We start from the raw sequence: 14,522 nt of genomic DNA, 5'->3' as shown, positions 1-14,522 counted from the left end.
AGACTTTAGTTTATTCCATCCTTTGTCAGACCATCTACCTTGTTTGCTGACATAATTATTTATTCAATTTCAGTCTTCATTAGATTTTAGGCTTAAAGTCAAAGTTCACTTGGCATTATAGTATTTAGAAATAAGAAATAAATTGACATTGTTGGTAATGTATATATTTTTCTTTTATCTCTTTCATTTTTTTCTTTTACATTAGTTCCTTGGCTACACCCTCCCAGTATCATACTCTTGCAGACTACCCAGAGAAGGGACACTGAATTGAATAATACAAAATAATAAGTAGCAAAAACATAATTATCTCCCAATATTATTGTTCTAGAATCACTCTAGAACTTTATCTAGTTCCATAATTAAGATGTGTTTCACAGATTTTCTGAGTGATAAAAAGACATTGCTTCAAATTCTAAATATTTGTCTCTGGCACAAATATGAAGTATATTTAGAGTAAATATCATTCTTTTAAACGTTTTTAAAAATTGGCACATTTTACTGATTTTAGAATCGAAGTAAAGAAAAGCTTATTTGCAAAAGAAACAACCAAACAAAAACAAAAAATAAACAGTTTTTTAAAGATATAAACTTGGATAAAATTAATTTCATTTGCTACGGTTTTTCTTATTGATAAAAAGAAAACTGATAGCACTTGATACTTGTCATCTGATTTGTTTAGTATCATGCAGGAGGAGCCCAAGACTCAAGTCTTATAAAAGGAACCTACTTAGTTCTTACTCAATAAAGTTTTGTTTATGGAATAAAGCAGAGAGAAGGCTGAGCAATAACCCAGCCTACTATAATAAATTTGCATAATTTGGGAATGGAAAAGTTGATTTTCTTAGCTACAAAGATTGTTGTCTAAATTTCTCACTTACTATCTCTACTTCACATTGTAGTCTTCTAAAATGGAAATAAAGTAAGAAATGCACTAGAAATTCTTAAACACAAATACGGTCAGAGACATATTATTTCAGAAATTATGATAATTCTCAGCTTATCTTGAGAAGCTGGCTTTGCCTCAATCTGAAGCAAAATTTCCTTATTTCTCTCTACTCTCCCACTCTTACAAAACTGCTAGGGTTATCTTCCAGAAACAGAAAGAAAAAATAGAGAGGAAAAGAGAAAAAGTGAGTGGAAAAAGAAAAGAAATTTGGCCATTTGTTGTCACTCTTCTGGTAAATCTTACAAGGGACCTCAAGCTCTGTTCCTATTTTGTTTCATCAGCCATCACAAGGCTCCGCCTTTCCACGATTAGCCATTTCTCCAGAAGATACCTGCCCTTTCACACCCTAAAACTTTTTCTTTTCTTATGCTCTTCATTCATCTCAGGATGGCTCCTCCTCCACCCACTTATCTCTTGCTTAGTTAAAAACTTTGTCAAATGTTATTTCTTTCATGAGGCTTTCCCTAACAGCTCAGTAGAATTAGCCGCCCCTTCCAATGTCTTCTTATTGCAACGAGATTGCAAGGTCCTTCAGAGCAGAGGTCATATCATAGTTGATAATAATAAATGCTTGTTGGGTTTCATTGAATTTAACTTCATCCTCATCTAAAATAAAACTTTATCGAGCACTTTCTGATTCTCTATTAAATATGGCTTCTTTCCTTAAGTGCTGAGGTTTTTATTCTTTTATGCCACTAACTTTATTCTCGTATTAAAATTAATACATAAAACTACTACTCCCAATATATGTCATGAAATACTTGGTGGCAAGAAGATTGTGTTTTCCGACATACTCAAGAATAAGTTATATCATGGGTGCTCAAGTATTTATTTCAATAAATTTCATATTTTTTAGAAATCTTCTAATATGTATGTGTCAACATTAAAAACCCTGACCTCAAATCCATCAAGTTTTCAATATTATATGATCTTTATAGGTTCCTAAACATCAAAAATATAACAAAACGTTTTAGAGTAAGTATATTTAGATGTCACTATAAAAATTTATTTTATATGTTTTCTGTGATTTTTGAAGATTAATTTTTGAATTATGTATTACTTCATAATTAACAAGATAAACATTTTGAAAATAAGATATATTGTCTGTACAATGGGATTGCTATCAGGTCTTTTGAGTCTCATAGAACCTTTCCCCTAAACTTAGCATATTAATGATATGATTATATTTTTTAAAATGACTAATTTATGATTAAGTAAGACAAATTTTACTTACCCATGAGCAATCTAAATGGTCTTCTCCTTTCAATATAATGCCATTCTCATTATTAAAGAATTAAATCTTTCTTGGGTACTTTTGAGGTAAAAAAATGATGAACCAATTCTGTTTTACTCAACAGAGAAATAGTACAATGTGTTATTGTAATCTGACTTGTAGCCTCCTTGTAAAGCACTAGAAATTATTATTTTAAATTGTTAGATTAGATTTTCTGCAGCTTAGTATATTGTAATGTAATTTCTAAATGCAAATGAGATACTGTACAGCTTTTCCATAGAGTTGTTCATGAAAGCCAAGCATTTTACATATTACAGTGAAGTGCATGTTATTAAGACACAAATTATAATGAAGCTTAATTTAGTATGAAGACAAGATACTGTAGCTTTATAATGGATGACAGTGCAGTAGGGTATGTATACAGCAAATATGCCACCTGCCGAAAAATTTAACTGTCAAGAGCACTAAATACACCAGGAGTGATAAGCACTGTACTTGTAAAGATTTCGACTTGCTCCCATTACTTCGTGGCAGAGTTACACTTGAAAGCTATTTTAGCTTCCAAACACTGACCAATCTATTTTTGCCAAATAAAACCAGGGATTCATCCAGTAATACTCCAAGGAGTGAAGGAGGTAAATTCTGCCTTTCAGCTTTCAGGGTAAGAAGTCCCTATTTCATTCATCTTTAACTACTATTAATTGTTGATTAGTTTTCTAGATGTGAATATCTTGTCTTTTTTAGATGTGAATATCTTGTCTACTGTATTTTAAGTAGATGAGGACAATAGCCATATCTTGCCCTGCTTTTTCCTAGCCTGGAGTGGATTTGGAATCAACCCAAATCTGTCTGTACTTTGCTGTACAAGATGGGAAATTAATTTAATCTTGCAGATAATTTTCTTTCTCTAAAAAATAGCTTGTACCGAACGATCTCTAAAGTCTCTTAAAAATAAAAGGTTCTATGAAATATGATCTAATAATTGCTCAGGGAAACAACTGTGAGCTGATTCAAATGAGCAGCGAAACTGTGAGGAACCGAGGGTCTATGGAGGACAACTGCAGAAATATACAAACAAAGGAATCATGAACAATGTCACTGTTTAAACTCATAGTATCCTGTGAACTCTCCAAATCATCCTTGTAGCTGGTGAGGATAAACCATGTACCTGCAATCCAATCACATGGAAGATCTGGGCTGGCCTCACACATCCCAACCTTATACAGATTGTGGGGAGACCGTCTTTGGAAGAAGAGGAAGGTAAAACCACAGCAATGAGTACTACAAATAGCAAAATGGCCTACATATTACAGAACAAAACTCCTCAAAGATACGTTTCTTACTGTTTCTAATCACAGTGTTCATTAAACAAAGCAGTATTTAAAAAAAGAAAAAAATAAGGAGAGACATCAATGGGTTTGTTGCATGCAGAAGAAACCAGCTCAAAAGCAATTCATTATTAATGCCTGAATATTCTTGCTAAACAGTTCTGATTATTTCACAAGAAAGAGGTCAAGGTAGTGGAGAAAGGGATTTAATCAAATAAACTCTCAATCTCTCTCCAAATAGCATTTTCATCCAGCTGCATGTAAATTCATCAGATGACTAGACTCCAAAAGCACAGGCAAGGTTAATCTGCTATGACTGTTAAAACTTCTATGATATGCCTATTGAATAAAGATTTAAAATGGGAAGAACCATGCAAGTTACCCCAAATTAGACTTTTTTTGTGTTCATAAAATACATGAAATTTTCACTGTTAAAAACAAACAACCAATAAGCCGTATTTCTTTTACCTAAATTAAGGCTTATAATTAATTTCTTAAAAAGGGCTCCTTGTGATGTTGTGTAGCTTTCATTTATTGGGATTTTTTAGGACTTCCCACCCTTAGTTTCCAGGAATTCAAAATGTTTCTGCTCTGGTTGGAATTAGCTTAAAAACTTTAAGACCTCAGAAATTCTATAAAAGAAAAAGGTTATAATAAGTTTTACAATATTTTTGAAATCATGCTGATTTACTTTTACTTATATGCAAGATTATAAAATTCATCACATTTTATCCAAAGGCAATATTGCTGGCAAACATTACCAAGTATCTTGGTGATTTATTACTTAAAAGATAAATGTAATTTCAATTTCCAATCTTCAAAATGTAAAAATGGATAGAGATAACAGCAGTAAAAAGGTGTATTAGTGTGTATTTTTACAGACAAGGAAAATACATATAAAGATACAATTACTGCACAGGCACAATTTTACTGATATATTTTTGTCTGCTTCATTCTCTATGAAACTTTATAATTGTGTGTAAATATATTATAAAAGTTAAAAACATGTTTTCAAATATGACAAGGTGTTCAATACCTTTTACTTTGAGAAGGAAGAACCCCGAGTTCATTTAAATATATAGATATATATCTAAAATTGTGCTATATAGATGTTTCTAGAATTCAAAAAATATAAAAGCATAAATAATCTCTGACAAAAATACATAATTTACCTTCGGCAACAAATAATTTAAACGAAGTTTTCCAGTGAAGTCAATGTCATAATCGTGAACCGATATATTTTTTACAACATCTATGATCTCTTCACTATTTGAATGCTCATTTTATGCATTTTTAAATTTGTAATTTCAAAATCCATACAATATACTACAAGATGGTGATGTTTAATTCAGCCTATTGCTATTTCAAAATAGCAGTACCTTTATAATACCTTTCTTCCCCGCTAAATTTATACAATTTCTTTTGCATTTCATCTTTCATTTCTATATTTAAGAAATCATGCAGCAGTTAATAAATCTTCTTTAAAAAATTAAAGTGTTTTTCTGCTGGCATTCTTTGCCCTCTTAACACCCAGCACCTTTCCTGAATCATAGACACCATTTTACACGAGGACAATTTCTAAAAAGCAAAATATAACTGTCTAATTAAGGGCTGTGTGATTGGCTAGTTCGCGGTCCCTGTGACAGTTGTGACAAATACACATATTGGCACAGCCCTAACCTCACTTCACAGTTTGCAACACAAAGATGGTATTTTCAGAAATGTGAAGAACACTCTGATACAAAGCTTCACCTTGTCTAGTGCTATTCCATTTAATTTTTTATTAACTGCCTGAACATATGCCATTCTAGAAGAGGGTAATAGTTACAAAATGTCAGCAGAAACATTTAAACTGCTAAAATGTAAATGATTTTATAAATTTGTAATGAAAGGTAATTGTCATGTGGGAAAAGTAACAGAAAAACAGATATGTGTAAATGCAAAACTGGTAAAAAATACATCTTATTGGTTGAAGGTAGGAAAACCTAAGTATATTTTAATGAGTTCTGTAAGTAGTATTTAAATAAAATTAGATTCATAAGCAGCAAATGTGAATTCTATAATATTTTATTTTCTAACATCAGGAAAGTTCACAATAATGACAAGAACTGATAGAACTTTAATGTGCTAAATTCAATAAACAGTAGGATATTAAGATGCTTCGCCTCGTTTAAAAAAACAAATAAATCAAAGTAGGATAATATAAATAAAAAGTGTCTTTTTATCAGCATAATAGCTTTAAAAGCACCAAATTCAAACATGCTTAGTTTGTTTCTTTACTTTCCACTACAGTGAAAAACCATTTAGTGATTAATCCCTTCAGCAACATAATGCTGGGTCAGTACTTTCAGATATGTCAAGACGGCGACTCGGGCGAAGGATTGAGTATTTCCTCAGCCACCACACAGAGCGGCCACCTTCCGGTTAGGTTTGCGGGCAACCATCTTTAAATGCCTGAGCTGTTCTGCGTGGCCATGACAAGATTTGCAATTCTCTACGTTTATTTACACACCATCACCCCAACTAGACATCACATGGAAGTGGCATGGTCACAGCTGACCCCAGGGTAGTCTCTGTCCCTGCCGATCCAATTTCATCGTGCTCTGCAATTGAACTGCAGTCATACTGTAGACGATGTATGCACAGGACTCCACGCCACAATAAAATTAGCAGAAGCTTGTCAGGGGGTATTTTCCTGTGTTACAGTGACAGACTCTGGACAAATAGGTCTGCTTTCCAGAAATCCACAGAGGTCTGGCTCTCTTGAAATGTATATGAGCCCAGCATATTTATGTCACAGTGTTCTATATGGTAAGGCGGTTACGTGAGAGTTGGAGAACAATGTTAAGCCTTTTTGGAATTTCCTATTTCCTCTTCACAGATGTTAAGGGTTGTGGATTGCCTATGAACAGACTACTGATTTTTGCTGTGTAGAAAAACAGTTTCTGTTTAGTAGTGGGAACTGAGAAAAATGTATTCTTCTTTCCAGAGAAAAAATGCAGCACAGATCTATTGTATTTTGAAAGCAAAAGTTCAGAGAGCATTTTTTGGTTTTTTGCAACTTGATAAATCAAGCTCCAAAAGTCTCTTTCCTGAACCCTCATTTTACCTGTAAAAATTAATTATATCACAAGTAAAATCTGTTTAAGAAGGCACATTTAAAATATACTTGCAAATAAATTTAGAAGATCCTTTGAGATAAAATGTTAAAAGAATAATATGGTAAATAGAACAATTTTACCATCTGTGGGCAGAACATTTTAAAACATAATATGTTTTGTAATCTAGCCTAAAGTAATTTTATTAGATATTCTGTGCAGTTCTTACATCAAACATTCTCAGAAGCCCTGGGATCATTTTATATTCACTGGAAGACAGAAAGAAATCCAAAACCTAGTTAAATAAATTGTTCATTTATTCCTTCCCTTTTATGCACCAAGATCTACATGTGGTCATTAATTATAAAGAGACTATTATAGCACCATATTTTCATTCAATACGATGTCCTGGTATATATCAAAGAAGTCCCATAATTAAAACAGAAGGGCCACAATGACAATTAAAATTACAATCTATATGGGGAAAGAAAGTACAGTTCTGCAATTTTTCACCCTGTCACTGTCAGCCGCGTGGAATATTCTGGTCACGTCTCTTGTGAAGCAGCCTAAATTCTTCTTCACCAATGCAACCTCAAAAGCATTATCAGCACCTAAGCAAAAGCCTATGCAAGTATAATTTAATACGAAGCCACAGTTTGCAAGTAATAGCGTATAAAGTGATATTTAAGTGGTGTTTTAAGCACACTTCTGATGGCTACAGCCGCTTTTCCCTGGTAAATGCGTTTTCCTTTGAGTAGTGATTACGAGTCCTAGGTGAAGAGGTCCTGTGTGCAGGTCTGTCTGTAAGCCTTACTTCCAGCCGTCAATCTTTACTTCACAGTGAAGAAAAAGCCACATAGCACCTTGTTCTTACTCTTGTATGCTGTCATCCCCTGAGCCTGATAACACAAAATCATTTCCACATAACACTTCCCTGCTTCTGCCTCTTAAACCTTGAGACCTACACATTGTGCACGCACTTGCACCCTTGGCAACCGGCTCCCTGGTAGCCCCTTCCTCTGAACCATCAGAGTCTTCCAGCGGACTCTTTTTAACACTTATCTTGGTAAATATCTGCATTAATGGAGTACAGAGCTTTTTGGTAGCAATATGTATTTGCTACAATTTATTGTCTATAAAAGTCACGAGCGGTGAATTATTACTCTTAAAATTGTGTTTTTCTTTATAATAACTTTAAACCGAGCGCTCATATATGAAGCATGCAATGGAGATTGAGAAGGTTTTGTATAATAAAACTGTGACATGGTCATTTTTTCCAGTTTTGCATTACAGAGACACACTCATGCATGGTGCTTTTTAAATTCGTATTATGTGTGAGGTCAGGGGGTCGAATGTCAGAAAGTACTGTTAATTTCACGGGGTTAGGGGAAAGTAAATTCAGAGGGAATACAGATCACTTAGCACAGAAAACCAACTCCTCTGAAGTTTGGTTTTACATTTGTTAACCATATCCTTCAGCTGACGAACCATTGAGACCACGGTGACATTCCGGTCCCAGATATAATGGCTTGACATGCTGCAGTGAGAGTGTGATTCTGACGCCCCGCTCCCGGTGCCAGCCTCAGACTTCCTCTGAATCAATGAAGCACTAAAACTCCACACAACTGGAACTGAACAAAGCATGTTGCCATTTTGGCTGTGATGTTTAAATTATAGAGAAAGCAGTCAGGATGTCTTAAAGTTCAATCTGACAAGAAATGTAAAATATATTTCTGTCTTCTTTCTCTGGGAAGGTAGCATCTTACGCTGCACAGTATCACTACCTAGAGTCCTTTTAAAGTGGTTCATAATAGAACATCAAAGGCAAAATTCTTGCATTTCAGGGTTTTTTCCCTAATCAAAATGACACGTCAGCGTTGGGGCCAAGTTTCTGGGGGGGGGGGGTGCGAATAATTGCCGAGATAATATTATATTATTCAGTTGGCAGTGTAGGGATATAGTTCCTTTATTTTATTCTTTGTGCGGAAAGAAAGAAAAAAAACGAGCATGCGGGCAGATACACATGGCCCAAGTTCAATCAGCACCGCCACCAACAGTGAGATAAAACAATGGTCCATCTCATGGTTATGACAGAGGAGCCATAATCAAAATGGGTTTTAATGTGAGAATTGTGAGCGTGCTGTTGAACTCTGATAAAACCTGCAATTCTATTTAAATATAGTTCACTGGGCTGGTAGAGACAGATGCTAATAGATTTGGTTGGTACTTTCATTTTTATCTTTTTTTTTAATAAGATTTTTCAGATTCAAAACTCAAACGGGGCTCAGCTGCCCCCTTATAATTAAATTTTAATGACATAGGCTGCGTGTTTGTGTTTTGGCAGCATGCTCAAGACTGTTAGCATTTAAACGGTTACAACTCGACTTTGAGGAGGGCAATCCCGTTGCAAGTCATAGGTGACGTTCCTCCAGAGACGCTCTGGTTTACTGGGATGCTGTGGGACCTAGGACAGCTAGCCACAGGTCATCTCCTTGCCGTGGCTGTGACACGAATAAATTAGAATACAATACTACATAGTTGAAATTCCACAGTAGCTTGGGGGCCAATGCTTTTCCATTTTAACGCTTTTTCACCAGAAGTAACACTTCGGTAGGTTTTTGTATGCCAAATGGCCTATTCGTAAATAAAAGCAGTGTGTGGTACTGCTCATAAAATCACCCTTTCTCTTCAAATGGCAGGAGCAATCCAGGGTACATATTTTAATCAGTTTATTTTTTTTTTAAGAATTATTATTAACTCTGCAGCGGTGTCCTTCACCAGGCTTCCTTTTATAATTAAAAACTTTTCCCCTCAAATCCCCTTCTCCTCCGGCAAGCAGCCTGTTGCCTGAAGTTTTAATCCTTCATTACTAGTTAAAACAAAATCACCAATTAGGCACATGAACACGTCTGTATTAATCTCATTAAGGTGATGGCACCAAATAAATTGGAACTATTTTTGTGCTTTTACTGTGTTCCTATGGCTTTATCAGGCCCTGTGGTCATATACAAAGACCTCGAAGCTTAGTCATTTAGAGTCATTCGGTTGTGGACTGAATGTGGCATTACCATCTATGGCTGAAAATTGCTTTCAGCTTTTAAACTGCACTGACTAGTCTGTAGTTAATCTTAGATCATTCACTCGCAAAATTAAATGAGCCAGAACGATGGTCTTTTTTTTTTTTTTATAAAATAATACATCACAAAACACTTATTTGCCCTGCCCAAAAGAGAGATCAAATTCATTTAAAATCCCATAAACCAGAGTTGTGAATTTTTAATTTTATTTAGTAGCAGAGAAATAGAGGGTAAGCTATCTTTCTACAGCACATCATTGCTATAAATTTACATATGGAACATGGTTCGATGCTTAACCAACCTTTAATCTACCTTTGATGTATACTTCCACTTCAATGTGGTCATGTGACACCCTTATTAATGCAAATGTAAAAAAGAGTGTTTTGGATCTCTGATGTAATTAGCCATAAACCATGTTAAAAAAAAAAAAAAAAAGGAGGCCTACTTGAGCCACTAAAGTTGCATATAAAGTTCGCAGTTAGCATCACAGAAGAATAACCTTAAGAAACTAAGTTTAAAATTTTTACTTCACTCATCCCTATATTTTCTGCCCAAGTAACTGTTAAAGACCATTTTACTATACTTGCGATAGTCAACTACGAGTTGATTGCTCAATAATTCATTTCATTGGAGGAAAACACGTTAATTTTCATAGGATTTTAGCCTGTTTCTTGTAAAAGTAAAATCACATTGAGAGAAAAATGCTAATTGAGGCAGGGGAAATGTGACTTTTTGTTCTCCTTGGGGTATGTTATCATCATTTCAAACACCTCATCTTTTAAAGGAAAACAGTGGGTGTGTTTGTTGTGGGTTCCCTCCCTTTCCACTGAGTGAAACTCACAATGTGGACCAACTGTATATGTTTTGATTCTGGCAGTCACTAATTTTAGGCTCTAAAAACCTTGAACCACGTCACATGAGGGGAGGTCACTTCATCGCGCCAGAGGGAGGCAAAAAATTCAGATATTTGAGGGGCTGACCCAGTGTAATTCCCCTGGTGGATGACAGGACGTTAAGGTTAGATATTGGAAAATAAGGTTCATGCCACTCTGTCAGTGGGGCGAATGCAAGCTGCCTGTTTGACAGAGAAGGTGGTGTGTGGTCTGGACCTCAAGAAAAAGGAAGTCAGCCACCCAGATCAAAAATGACTCTGTCGGCCATCCAAAAATGACTCTGACATCGGCTTAGAGAGGCAGGAAAAAAAAAAAAAAAAAAGAAAAGAAAAGAAAAGAAAATTGTACTTTGTTCTGGGATAGTCTAGGGAAATTCGTGGACCCATAATTGCCAAAGCCACATCTGTGACTTCTCTTTATTTTTACTATATGTTGCAAATGTACCTGACTCAAGTTATACAATTCCAAAGTTAGCCGTGCATCACTTCCTAAAAATAGGTTATAAGTATAGTACAGTGAAATAAAATGCATTTCTATTAGAACGTTCTTTTTAATTAAAACAGAAGCGAAAGTCACTGAAATTGATAGAAGCCACTCATTAGTTACATAATTATTTTGCCCACTGTGGACATGTCCTTCTATTTCATTGCAATAATTTAGAAAAACATGATTTGCGGCCAAAACTTCATACTCATTTTATTGAGATTGTCCTGTCTGTCTTGAAAACTTTCTTGAGACTCTTTGACCTGATTCTAAATATAACTACATTCTTTAAATCTGTTCTTATTGCTACATTAAGAGATAGCGGGCTTATATTTTTCAACAAATTTTAATGATCTAAAAGCACCTAAATCTATCCAAGATTTGTCTCTTTTCTAAGAATAGGGACGAAGTAAAAGATACGTACATATTTTTAAATATCTTTCAAATATAAGATGACCGTTTAAATACTTCACACTATTAGTTTTTCCATCTCAAGAAAAATATCTGCATATTGTTGTTTATTCTATAAAATATTCCTTTTTTTTTAATAGCCTGAACCAAATAATTTCTCATTTTTACAGGCTTCACTTCACTTTTCTCACAGTGAATAAATTGCAACTTATTTCCATGAAATTCACAGATGACACAGATCTTTATTTTGCATAAAGGCATAAAGAAGTGTCTAATATCTTCAATATTCATCTGCTAAGTGGACATTTGCATTGGGTTAGAACGGAAAGAGAGCCCCAACCCTCCCGCAGTGACAGCTGTACAAAGGGATGACATCTGACAGCTGTGACAGTGCTGAAGGGAAACTCAGATGACTCGCAGCATCCATGATCCAATTACAGCACACATCCCTCTGACAGACCCAGCAGCTTGACTCCAGCGTTTGGAAGGACAGTATTGATCTCTTGTCAGAAACCAGTTGCCTGCCTGCAATTGTGCGTTGCTGAACTTTGAAAAGCTATAGTACCCTCTTAAATGATAGGGGCAGTCAGGTTATAGTATTCAGGTACAAAGAGAGGTGCAAAGGGTATCTGCTAAATGCTCTAAACTTGAACAAATCATAACAATATGACAGTCCAATCATACTCAAGGAGCCCAGCTGATCTAGCTGGCTACTGTCTGTGCTAATGGAAAGACAGTTCTTTGTGTTTAGTGGGATGATCTTACTTGATGAAAAGGCCACTGCAATTAGTGCATGCTGGTTGGCTGTGCGGGGTGACAGCAGCACGGACGGTGTAATGGCAGCTGCCAATAACCCCAACTTCAAGAAAACAGACAATTAGGCCTTTGATCCTAACACTGTTAGTCCCTCTCCTCCAGACCTCTGCTCGGCTTTTACTGTAAATCTCGCAAGGGCAGTGTGTTACGACCTCACCAAACAGGACAACTTGGTCAGGAGGTCAATTACCTGTCTCCCCTTGCTTTGTATTCCTGACTTCCTGAGAGAGAGAGAAAGGGAGAGAGAGAGAAAGAGAAGGAAAGAGAGAGACAGAGAGAGACATCCACGCAGAAGGTTAACAAACATAAACATTTCTTTCGACTATAATTTAAAGGAAGCTAATGTGTGAGCATCGATATTCTAAGATGCAAAATTTTAAAATACATTTTTAAAACTAGGGCAATAAAAGCAAGATGCTAAACTTTATGATGTAGATAAGAGATATCTAATGGCAACTGAGCTAATATTTTAAGATACATGTGACACTCCATGTTCAAAAACTATCAAAATCCCAGGATAATTAAGAGTTATCTCCAGTTTCCCTTTATTATTTTAGGCTTGGTTAAAAATGGATGAAATACGCTAAAACTTAGAGCATACACAAAACTTATAATGCAAATCATTTCAGAGCTTTTCCTCAAGTGCAGCTCCAACAGATAAAGCACTTAGGTGGGAGTGCAACAAGTGAAATTAAGTACTGGAACACACGTACAAGCACTCCCGTACATACACAAGCCACACCAGAATAGACAACTCTATGATCAGAAAAATTAAGTCTAGTGCTTGCTTCAGCAGCACATATGCTAAAATTAGAATGATACAGAGCTCAGCATGACCCCTGCGCAGGGATCCACGAAATCAAGAAGCGTGCCATATTTTTAAATAAATATTATTTTTTATCAAAGTATTGCTGACACACAATGTTCATCAATTTCAGGTATACAACCCAGTGATTCTACAAGTCTATCCATTATGCTGTGGTCACTATAAGTGTAGCTACCGTCTGTCACCATACAAGGCTATTACAAGACCATTGACTATATTCCCAATGCTGTGCCTTTCATCCCCATGAATTATTCATTCCCTAACTGGAAGCCTGTACCTTTCACTCTAAATATTCTTCATGTACCTCACATTTAGGATTTTTCTTAACTTCACTAGTTTTTTCTATACTTGTTGAATAGGTAATAAGCATTATTAACTCTAGGTAGGCAGGGAGTGAAAAACAAAACTATAGAATGGGTATAATGGCAAACCTGGCAAACTAACATTATATAAATCATAGCCGTAAACCATTGACTATTTCAAATAGTCAAACGTTGACGAACAGTTTCATATATTTAAAAGATAAAGTAAGGTATGAAAACGAGAGCTTCAGAAATGAGCAGAGAACTAGTGATCGAAAGCATGAAAAAATAAACTTTGGGAGAGCTGTAAAGCAGAGGAAAAACTGAGATATAATAACATCTAAGATAGAAAATACAGAACCAACGTACTTCAGAAATACAAATCCTTAATATACACACACAAATACCCCTGTTCACTCATGTGTAGATAAATTGAAACACCTGAGATCGCCCAAATATATAAATTGGGTAATACGAAATTAATGAGAGTATGGAGACACAGACATTCTTACCTTCTTTAGGGGAGTATAAATTGTGACAGTCTTTCTTGAGGTTAACTTAGAAATATCTGTCTGAAATGCACTGTGAAGAAAAATTGCTCAAAGATTTATATGAAAGAACATTCACAGTATTCTTTGTAATGAGAAAAACTGAAAACAACCTGAATATCTGGTAGGAGGGGACTAAGTAACTGTACCATGATGCCTGCATAAAATAGGGTAGCCAATAAAGGGAATGAGGTGGATTCATGTAAGCTGATATGAAATTTTCTCCAAGATATAAATGTAGTATTAACTTATTTGTATAAAAGTGCACATAAAGCAAACATATATGTAGTTCATTTTCATTTGCAGGGATATATGTAGGGATATTTGTATATTTGTGCATATATGAATATGTATGACATCTATATCTACATATGCATGCTTTTTGTATACTAACATTTCTAGAAATACAAAGAAGAAACTAGTAATAGTAGTTATCTATTGTGAGTTGGAGATGGTAAAATTTATTTTTAACTTGTGTTACCTTACGCTATTTACATGCCGATGTATTATCTTGATAATTTTTACATTCGTTAATTAAATGTTTTTGTTTTAATGATCTT

At 35.0% G+C, this 14,522-nt stretch overlaps 1 pseudogene; it reads left to right on the top strand.

The window, feature by feature from the left end:
• The first annotated feature begins 13,066 nt into the window (after positions 1 to 13,066).
• Positions 13,067 to 13,167, top strand: LOC121099906 (annotated as a pseudogene).
• Positions 13,168 to 14,522: the final 1,355 nt, after the last annotated feature.

This window comes from Ursus maritimus, unplaced genomic scaffold (assembly GCF_017311325.1).
Source record: "Ursus maritimus isolate PB19 unplaced genomic scaffold, ASM1731132v1 scaffold_1, whole genome shotgun sequence".
In the NCBI taxonomy this organism is placed as follows: Eukaryota; Metazoa; Chordata; class Mammalia; order Carnivora; family Ursidae; genus Ursus; species Ursus maritimus.
The sequence above is the reverse complement of the archived record's forward strand: the minus strand, read 5'-3'. Positions and strand labels throughout refer to the sequence as shown.